An 11,414-nucleotide genomic window follows, 5' to 3' on the forward strand; every position below is an offset into this window, starting at 1 on the left:
CAAACACCAGCGTATCTCCCTCTCTCTCTCTCTCTCACACACACACACACACAGACACACACACACACACACACACACACACACACAGTATACAGTGTCCAGTGACGTTAATGAGAAGGCTTAAAGCCAGACACACATGTGTTAGAGTCATTAGGAAGACTTCATAGCTTCACTTCAGGCCACTACACTCCATTACTGTACTTCACTGGCTACACTGCTTGAAAATGGTGCTCTCTCAAAGTCAGGTTCAGGGACCACCAAGACTCCTGGAACTGCCTTTTTGAACAAAAAAAGCCCCCAAATGCATACACCTGTTTCTCTTTATCACATTTATTTGAGGCTACATGTTGGAAGGATTTTAAAGGTAATTTTTCCTCTTAATAAGATTGTTTACTCTCCAGTTCAGGGTTGGACCTTAGATCGTCCTGTAAGTGAGTAGCTGTGTTGTTTTCTTCATCTTGTTGTCGGTGTTTGTTACTATGGTTGATACTTAGAAATGAAAGGAAAGTCAGGTTGTATGTAAGAAGTTACATCGTCCCCCCAAAAATGTAAATGACCCTTTTCAATGGCTCCAAAAATCCAAACCATTGAATTCAACTTGTGAGCTCATGCATGAAACTCCTCACGTCTTCTGTCCAACGTTTCTCACCCAGGACACAAATTGTCTCCCCCAACAAAACAACAAAAACCTTGTTTTTACAGCGACGCTCCTCACACACGTGGGCGTGTGTGAGGAGCCGTCGACGTTGAACGTTGTTCATTTCAATGAAACTCTCCTCATACTTTTTTTTTTTTTTTTACATCATAAATAGCTTAAATATACATCAAAAATAGCTTAAATTTACATCATAAATAGCTGAAATAATCAGCAGGTGAAATCAGGATAAAGATTGTTGGATTCCCACTGATTCCCCCCCCCCCCAGGAAGGAAAGATGAAGGTCTAAGAGTCCAGGAGAAGCATATATCCGTGGATATATGAGGGAACCTGCACTTCGTGCTTGATTTGATAAAAAATCACGACATTTTAATCTGATTCCGAAATAAACCCCGAGCTTCCGTTCATGAATTTCACACACGTTTATCAGTTTGTTTTCTCCTTTTGTTTCAGCGTCACATTTTGAACTTTCCTCCTTCACCTGCTCCAAAGTAGAAACCAGGAGGCCATTTTATCCTGCTTTTCTATGTAAAGAACCTAAAAATGTTTGTTTCTATGACCAAGAATGGAAAGAGAATTTAATAAAGGGAAATATCGTCCTTTATTCAATAAACTCTGGAGATCAGGTTAAAAGGTGGCTGTTTATCAGCTGTGAGACCATCAGAACAAACAGGCAGCGGCCCACCTCAGACCGGTGTGTTCCTGTCCCAAGGATCTACGTTACTGGGCGGGGCTGGGCCCAGATCAGCTACACACACTGGTACTGGTGGACTCTCTGGTACTGGTGGACTCTCTGGTACTGGTGACTCTGTTACTGGTGAACTCTGTTACTGGTGGACTCTCTGGTACTGGTGGACTCTCTGGTACTGGTGACTCTGTTACTGGTGAACTCTGTTACTGGTGGACTCTCTGGTACTGGTGGACTCTCTGGTACTGGTGACTCTCTGTTACTGGTGACTCTGTTACTGGTGGACTCTCTGGTACTGGTGGACTCTCTGGTACTGGTGACTCTGTTACTGGTGGACTCTCTGTTACTGGTGAACTCTGTTACTGGTGGACTCTCTGTTACTGGTGGACTCTCTGTTACTGGTGGACTCTCTGTTACTGGTGGACTCTCTGTTACTGGTGACTCTCTGTTACTGGTGACTCTGTTACTGGTGGACTCTCTGTTACTGGTGGACTCTCTGTTACTGGTGACTCTCTGTTACTGGTGACTCTGTTACTGGTGGACTCTCTGTTACTGGTGGACTCTGTTACTGGTGGACTCTCTGTTACTGGTGGACTCTGTTACTGGTGGACTCTGTTACTGGTGGACTCTCTGTTACTGGTGACTCTCTGGTACTGGTGGACTCTCTGTTACTGGTGGACTCTCTGTTACTGGTGGACTCTCTGTTACTGGTGACTCTCTGTTACTGGTGACTCTGTTACTGGTGGACTCTCTGTTACTGGTGGACTCTGTTACTGGTGGACTCTCTGTTACTGGTGGACTCTGTTACTGGTGGACTCTGTTACTGGTGGACTCTCTGTTACTGGTGGACTCTGTTACTGGTGGACTCTGTTACTGGTGACTCTCTGGTACTGGTGGACTCTGTTACTGGTGGACTCTGTTACTGGTGGACTCTCTGTTACTGGTGACTCTCTGTTACTGGTGGACTCTGTTACTGGTGGACTCTCTGTTACTGGTGACTCTCTGGTACTGGTGGACTCTCTGTTACTGGTGGACTCTGTTACTGGTGACTCTGTTACTGGTGGACTCTGTTACTGGTGGACTCTGTTACTGGTGGACTCTCTGTTACTGGTGACTCTCTGGTACTGGTGGACTCTCTGTTACTGGTGGACTCTGTTACTGGTGACTCTGTTACTGGTGGATTCTGTTACTGGTGACTCTGTTACTGGTGGACTCTCTGTTACTGGTGACTCTGTTACTGGTGGATTCTGTTACTGGTGACTCTGTTACTGGTGGACTATCTGTTACTGGTGACTCTGTTACTGGTGGATTCTGTTACTGGTGACTCTGTTACTGGTGGACTATCTGTTACTGGTGACTCTGTTACTGGTGGATTCTGTTACTGGTGACTCTTTTACTGGTGGACTCTCTGTTACTGGTGACTCTGTTACTGGTGGACACCCGTCAGTCACCAGTTTGTGTGCGGTGTGCAGACATTTTAGCACATGTAGCTCCAGAACTGTGCACACAGCTGTTGTTGATTCACTGTGACTTTTTTTTTTTTTTTTTTTAAATGAGAGTGGGCCAACAATAATGAATATTACTCCCTATTATGTATCCTGTGCAGTTTTGATTTTAATGCTGACTTGTTGCAGATGGGGATGAATGTGACCTTAGAGCCGCTCTGTGACAGCTGAAGTTTCAACACAGCGTTGCGAGCGGTTCCTGTAATATCTGAAGTCTGCTTCTTATGAAACAGATTGGTTGCTTGACAGTTGATACGTGTATATATTTATATTTACATTACACGGGTTGGATCACATGAACTTTCAATAGTTTCTCCTGAACATACGAAAACAGAAAACACTGCAGTCATTACAGGTCAGAGGAGGGAAGGAAAACACAACACAGAACACCTCGGCAATATAAGCTCGGTTTGATTCCATCTAATAATAATAATAATAATAATAATAATAATAATAATAATAATAATAATACAGACACCTCGTGTCAGGACAGTTTGACCTCCTTCGTCTACCTCAGCATGAGCTCCCGATATTGTGTTAAAAGGATGTTGTCGGGGTCATGATTTGTCTGCTATAAACAGGCGGTCAGGAGCCCCGGGGCCCCCTGGAGATGCTAGCTGAGTTGGCATCTCTGTCTGCTGCACGTCTGTCCGAATTTGGCTTAGCCGCCGCGCTGAAGCACCTGACAGATTGGCCAACAGCAGAGAAGGCCAGCGGAGGGGTCAGCGTGCTCAAATGATCTCCATCTTTCTGCGGAGAGCTAGGTAAGCTAGCTGTAGGACATTTGGTGTCACCGAGGACTGTTTACTGATGTAATGTTCTTGATGTGTCCCCCACAACGCTAACTGTGAGATTCCCTTTGGTGCAAGCGATGAGTGATAGTCGTGAAAATAGGAAGCAGCATTCTTGACAGTAAACAGATGCTGACCAGCAGATCACCATGAACGGGCCTCACAGGCTTTGCTCTCTCTCTCTCTCACTCTGCATGTGTGTGTGTGTGTGTGTGTGTGCGTGCGTGCGTGTGTGTGGGGTTCTGGAGTTTGCGATGGTTTAGCCTCAGAAGTACCAACCACCCCCAGAGAGGATCAAGTGCTAAGCTGAGGGCTCAGGAGCTCAGTGCCCCTCGTATATGATAAATATATTTTGTACACACGTATATAAAGTATATATATGTGTGTGTGTGTGTGTGTGTGTGCACGTGTCCACTGGTTTTAGGGATTGAGGAGGTGATATATCCTTTTATCTCTTGCTGTGGATGAGCACAAGTTTGATTTGAGTTGACCCACATGGCTAAATCCAAACACGGATTCATCCGCGTCTGGAGCTAGTTGTGTGTGTGCGTGCGTGCGTGCACGCGTGCGCGCGTGCGTGCGTGGGCTTTTACCTATGCAAAGGTGCCACCGAGGGCAGGGCCTTTCTCCTGAGGGGATGGAGCAGAGGTTAAAGGTCAAGCAAATGTTGGAGGGGTGAGTGAGCAGCCGTGCGAGCAGAACAGAGAGATCATAAAGAGGCGGGTCGGTCGCGCTGTGTGTGTTCCTGAATGTGTGTGTGTGAAGGAGCAGGAATATTTCTCTTAAGCACAGGATTAATGATCACTTGTTGGATATCTGAGTTATGGCAACTTTGATGTCATTACTGGTATTTAGATTTGACCTCTGTCGGACTGGTTTATGTGTCATTACCACTGTAGAAATTCTCTCCGTTTAATGTTTTTTCTGTTTCTTTGCGTCACTTTGAAAAACACTCAAAGAGCAGATATGCATGTCACAGTGTTTTTTTTTTTTTCTTATTTCCAATATTAAATATTTTATTTTGGTATTCTTGTCACCTGGTCCCCTGCAGGCTCCTGTGGGCTCCTGACCCCCCCTCATTCTGGGCCGGACTTTCTGTACAAGTGGACTAGGCTGCAGTCATGATCAGTCGTTATCAACCAGGAAGGACAAGAAAGGAGGAGGTATGATTGTGGGTATCCCAGATCCCATTTTACTGCTCATGTCTTTATTTGCCTTAATAACGCAGTTGCTAGCCCCGCCTTCAGCTGTGACGGTGCCTAAATCTCAGGGAATGCAGGAACAAATTCTACTTTTGTTTTAAAAACCAACAAATTTTGAAATTTGTTGCATTAAAAGAACCTTCCATACAACAATGATTCCAGTTGCAGGCTCAGATTTTATATTCATTTGGATTCTTTTTCCCCGTCTTCATTTATAAAACAGTAATTTCAGCCCGTCACTGCCTGGATCAGCTTATCTAGAGGCAGGTTCGTTGTTCTTGTCAGGGCGAGGTGTTGAACTACCTGACCATTGTGTGTGTGTGTGTGTGTGTGTGTGTGTGGGGGGGGGGGTGTTAAAAGGCAAATCGTGTTTGTGGTTGTGTTTCCACAGCTTTGACTGTGTGTAGCAGCAGCCATGTTTGGACACATGGTGCCTCCAGTCTCGTCGCTCATCTTTCTTCCGCATGTTAATGCTGGAGAAGCGACGGTAATGATGCGGTGCCGCCGGAGCGCGTCCTCCCAGGTATGACACCGTCTGCAATCACGCACGCGCGCGCACGTGCACAAAACGCTTAATGCAGAGCGAACGCATCACTCTTTCCTAAGTAGACTTTTCACTCATCTCTCCTCCCTCGTTCCTCCAGCTGTCCCCGTCACCCTGCGCTCGTCTACATCCGCATCACCATCACTTCGTGGCACACACACACACACACACACCTACGTGCACGCGCAAATCTCTTCATCGAGTGCTATTGTGTTCACATTCACACACAGATTCCCAACATCACACATCCAAACACACACACACATAAACGATGCTTCACACATTCATTTTTACCTTTTACGCTGAAAGATTGTGCTGTGTGTGTGTGTCGTTGTGTGTGTGTGTGTGTGTGTGTGTGGAGGGGGTGACAGCAGAGTAGGGGAGGTACACAGGAAGTACATTAGTTATCACTCCATGTCTTCTCCACCTTTTCACTTCCAATCACCGGCTGATGCCTGAGAGCCTGGTCGAGCGGCGTCTCCCTCCGTCTCCACCCAACCCTTCGCTTTTAGCCTCCCGTCTGCTAGCACACAGACACTAAAAAGGCCTTCCATGCTCCACTTTAGTGTCGGGTCCTCGGATCTAGATGACACTTGGCACGCCGCAGAAGCCGCAAGACAACTGGATGAAATATTTAAATGAGAGGCGGCAGGGGCAGGAAGGCAGAATAGACCTCAGAGGGTGGGGGAAGGAGGGAGGGAGGGATGATGTTGAGATATTAAGAAGAACGTGAAGAGAAGAAGAGCGTTTGACAGGAGCAGATGAGGGCTTTCACCTCCGAGCTGGACCCCAGAGAAACACACTCATAATGTCCATCGTTCTGTCCTGAAGGCGTCACTGTGGTGCCCGTTTAATTGCTGAGAATTATGGTATAAATCTCAACAACAGCTCACGGTTCATTTCTAACTAATTAAGATACATTCTGCATCCTGCTAAAAATTGAATTAGAGGTGAAAAGAAAATAAACTGAATTGCATACTGGGTAATTTTTCCAAACACACATAGACAGATTAAAAGACTGACACGTTAAACACGGATGGAGCTTTGTTTGTTTGTTGTTGTTTTTTTTAATTTTATCTTTGTATTTCATGGGAAACTAAAAGTTGATTGTGTGAGTGTGAGAAAATAGAAAGTGTGTGTGAGAGTTATTCTGCAAAACAGTCTCACAGTTGCGTTTGGCCTCATTAGATCATTATTCTGTCAATGAATCTGAACTGGACAAAGACAAAACTCATTTATACAGTTGTTTCTTAATTTGTTGACATTTTAGGCCTCATAGTTCCGTATTTAAACAACTACAGTATTTGGCTGACAGAGCAGCACAAACAGAGACCATGTGTCCTCTCCTACACACACGCACACACACACACACACACTACAGTATTTATACAGTTCACAGACTGTGTGAATTAAAAATGTAAAACTTTTTATGCAGACGCAGAAGAAACAGCCCCAAATAAAACTACGGCACAGAAGAAGTGAATCTAGTAGATCAAACTAAAGGCACCAAAACAGATTAGCAGAGAAACAGTCAGCTACTGTAACTACTTCTTTTATTTTTTTATTTAGTTGCACACGCGTGCAGACACACACATATTTGCAAGTGGTGTTTTTTTTGGTTTTTTTTAAAGGAGAGTGTGTGATCTTCTCTCGTAAGACGATCAAATTAAAAATGTCGGGATTTTCTACATGTTCGGATCAATTGAGGATAAACTTCAACAGTATTTCTGGAGTGATTTTGGTGTGATTTTGGCCAGTTTGTGTCTGTATTTACATGGATGCTTCTGCGAGACCCAGGCTGAACCTCAGCGGCAACTGTGTAAACAAGAACAAGAAATGATCCTGATCAGTTTTGCTGCATCAGTCCGTTGCTTCACATTTCTGGAAAATCCAGGATGTTGAGACACGACGCCACTGAACAAAAGGTTCTGTGATATCCTGTGAGTAAGTCACAACAGAAACGTCAATAAAGTCCCTGTTTAACATTCAAAGTGTCTGATTTATTGTAGAAAAACGCACCAAATTGTGCCACATCTACGGGAAAAATGTTGTAAATCTTCTGAGAATTTGCCCGAAACCTGAAATCTGAATTGGAGCTGCGTGGTGACTCCAATGTCTTCAGATAAAGAGATAATTGTTTGAAGAATTCTACAGAACATTGAGCTGTAATAATAAAACCCAGGCCCTTGAGGAGCCTCGGGTCATAAGTGAGTAAATTAATAACATGTGTCGCGTATGATAAAACTACAGGAAACACTATTGTGTGTTTTACATTCAAACAGACACTTCGTGGTTATTGTAACAAAGAAAGAGGTCAGAAAAAAAAAACCCAGCTCTTTATTAATCTGCAGAACAAATTCTCCACGCTGCAGTGGAAATGCTTGCATATTGCCATGCAGTAGTTCAAAGTAAAGTATTACTTCAAATAAACATTGTGTTTCCCAATGCCGGGCTTGTTGAATAAATGGAGGAGAGAAGGAGTTTTTCTGCTGCACTGATTGGCTGCAGATGTACGCTCCGGCCTGGGCTCGGTTAAAGTCCCACTGCCAGGAATATTAACGACGACTCAATAAATAGAGCCGTTAGGACTGAGGCATTTCCTTGTCACCATGTCTTGGTTTCAGAGCGGATGTTTCACGTTGGCTGTTTTTCCTCTTGTGTGTGTGTGTGTGTGTGTGTGTGAAGTGTTTTACTCCTGCGCGCCGTTCCTTATAAAACACTGGAATCCAAGCCTGCTGCTAGTGACAACGTCCCAGAGGACATCCCATGATGAATTTGAACATGGATTTCTGTCCCGCATACACGCCTGCACACACACACACACACACACACACACACACACACGTCATGTCGACGCAAGAAAAGAAATAAGCATTTTAATTCATTCCTTCTAAAAATAGAATTTAATTAACAAATAGGTGAAAATTATTATATCAAATTATTTGCAGCTGTTTGTGGACTAAATTGGGGGATACACCGGATGTCTGAAAAGTGGATAGAACGTGTCCGAAGACCTTTAGCCGAATAATTGAAGCAACAATAACAATAATTCTGCGGGAGCTCAGTGGACCCATTTCTACATAAAAGCAATTTTCACTGTTAAATAACGTCCAGTCAAACATAAAACACTTGACACTCCTGCGTATGTTCTAAACTCTCATCTTGTCTTGTATTAAAACACACTTGGTCCTGAATTTTGTCGCTGTATTATTGATGCGGTTCAAAAGCTCAAGCCACTTTCCCAAACGATGAGTTCATCTCCAGCCTTCACGTCCTCCCCCAGCCTCTCACACCTCTCGTGCTGATCCGTGCAGCCATCAGATCCGATCATACGGAGGAATCCTGATCGTCGGAGAACTCCACAGAGAGACGTGACAGAGAGGAGCCTAATGATTAGCTCAACCTTTACCTGATCAATAATCATTTATCCAACAATATCACCGGCAGCCACAGTCCCATTTGCCATTAACCTCAGCGATGAGAAGAGCGGCAGTATTGTTTCCTCTGGCAGCTTTACGGCCTTTAGATGAGTGGTATGGGCTGAGATGGAAGCTTAGGGTTGCGTCTCCATGGCTCAGATCCTATTAAGGGACTGAAGGTGTTTTAGTGTGGTTGTGTCATATAATTACCCCTCGGAATGATTGATGGTGACACCAGCTGTTGCAATGGCTGAATCCGATGGGCCTTTTTTTTTTTTTTAAATGATCTCAGGGTAAAACAGGGGTCTTACGTTCTTTATGCCGCATGTGCAATATTAATTAAATGAATTAGGATGCAGAGCCTTGTTCGTCAGAGTGTTGCTGGCTGCGGACATGAAGAGGTTAAAAGTGATCTTTTTTGATCATTTCACCATTTTCCTATTTCTGCAACGTGAAAAATATCTCTCGCCCGAACCCACAGCGAGCGCAGCGGCAGCGGCAGCGGCATCCTTGATGCTTGTCTCCTCTGTGCCTTCACGTTGCCATCTTTATCATAACCTCTCCTCTTTATTGCCTCTAATGACGAACCCTCTCCCTTCATTCATTCTTTATTGATTCCCACTGATATCGCCTGAATTATTTTCCAATTACAGCAAATAAAGGAAAATCCATGGCAAGCGTGTGTGTATGTGTGTGTGCGTGTATCTGAATACAGTATGAGTATTTGTAGTTAGTTTCTGAGGTATCTGATAAAGGAATAATGCACATACAACAACAACAACAACAACAATGTACAGCCGCAGCACAACACCAGAGAGGATGAAAGAGGTTAATTATCCAGCCATCTTAAAAAGACCACGTTCCCTGACACTTAGCAAGTGTGTGTGTGTGTGTGTGTGTGTGTGTGTTTGGAAGCTCCCCCTTCAACTGAATTTCATAGGACCATAAAGAGATCCATTTTGCACATATGAAATGTAAATGAGAATGTGGCATTTTCCGAGTTTTAACGATGTTCCCAGATCTCCGGCGGGTCCGGTTGCAGGCTCAGCGGTCCATCAGCTGGCTCCGGTTAACACCCACATGTCATTAATTACCACAATTATTCACGGTAACATAAAGGACTCATACTGACTCATGTTTTAACACCTTAGCCTTGGCTGGCCGACAGTTTACCCAAATGGGCAATAAATATATTAAGAATGTGCATTTTCTCTGAGTGTATTAAGGAGAGATGTACCTGTATGGGTTCCATTTATTATGGGCTGTACTGGGTGACTGTTCCTCTGTTGTCCAATTAGATCAAATTACATTGAGGCAGTGTCAGAGGAAGTGATGGTTAATGATGTAAAACATTATCCAGAGGAGCCCGATGCACATTGTTTTCCCCCATCAGTCATATTCGTCTCATGAAATGAGCCACAAGAGGAAATTGAATTAGCTTGTATTATGCACATATCTGAAAAGTGTTTTGCTGTTTGTAAATGTGAGCCATGTGTTATCTGCTTATGTCTGCGTACTCCAAAGTGCACCGCCTTGCACGCCTGCATTTGCAAATGTGTGTTCAGTTTGTCCCTGAGTGGATCTCTGAGTGCGTGTCTGTTCTGACCCTCCAGCCCTTCGCCTTCCATCCCTCCCTCCAGAGTGCACGTGAAATATGGAGCTCTAATTGTCCGGCCTGGACCCCACATTCCTTTCACGGGCCAGCCGACCAACACTGTGTCACTTTAACAACTGCGAATTATCACTGCGATGGAGAGCTCAGCCTCACAGTGGCTCTGGGAGAATATAGATACATTTCCCTCGATAAATCTGCCCAACTGCACACACACACACACACACAGACACCCTCACACTGCTGTGTGACTGGTGGTTTTAGCACATCATTACATCTGGCTCCAGATTTAAGTCTAAGCTGAAGTATCCGCCTAGAAGAGAGGGAGAGAGGATGAATTAGGGCTGATATTGTTTCACAACACAAGCTGACAGAAGAGAGATGTCAGGGTGTCACCTGATGTCAACCAACAACAACTAAAGATAATACCTGCTGTACCTATGTCGCTAACTACGAAGCTCTCACAATAACATCTGTTGGTACTTCACGCTAAAGGCTGCTCAATCTTGCATAAAAGCGTCTTTTGCTGCTGGAATTCTCTCCCGAAGACGTGTTCAGCGCATCACATTTTCTTTTTCTGGCTGTAAAATGGATCAAAAATAAAGATTGGTTCAAACCAACGACAGAAAAGTTCCCTTTTTTTCCTTCCTTTAATATCTCAAGTCTGTCTCTCGCACACAAAAGCATCAAGAAAAGAATTTAAAAAAAAATTCATATTTCTTTAAAAAAAAAAAAAAGACAACATGAAACAGAGCACATATGTAGAGAAAAGTCCCAATTAACCAGGACCATTAGATCCCTCCAGCCTGCCATGTGGTTCATTTTTATATAGATGTTTAACAAAAACAATCGGATGCAGCCTAAGTACTTCAGCATGGCCGAGCAGCGCAGGCCATCACCGTCTCCAGCGGACGGGATGCCACGTAAGTGTTTCAGTCTGTCTTTAGGGCCCGGCCAGCTCCTCTCCAGGCTCCAGGTTTACTGTAATGAGAGGCAG

At 44.3% G+C, this 11,414-nt stretch overlaps 1 long non-coding RNA gene across 1 annotated transcript in view; it reads left to right on the forward strand.

Annotated features, from left to right (window-relative positions):
• The window catches only part of LOC115252002 (uncharacterized), a 15,490-nt gene extending 5,577 nt beyond the window's left edge, over positions 1 to 9,913 (forward strand). Inside the window, exons 3-4 of the long non-coding RNA XR_003890452.1 lie at positions 4,692 to 4,803; positions 5,203 to 9,913. This is a non-coding gene — a long non-coding RNA (uncharacterized lncRNA). The remainder of the gene's footprint in view (positions 1 to 4,691; positions 4,804 to 5,202) is intronic.
• Positions 9,914 to 11,414: the final 1,501 nt, after the last annotated feature.

This window comes from Takifugu rubripes, chromosome 13 (genome assembly GCF_901000725.2).
Source record: "Takifugu rubripes chromosome 13, fTakRub1.2, whole genome shotgun sequence".
NCBI classification, from domain to species: Eukaryota; Metazoa; Chordata; class Actinopteri; order Tetraodontiformes; family Tetraodontidae; genus Takifugu; species Takifugu rubripes.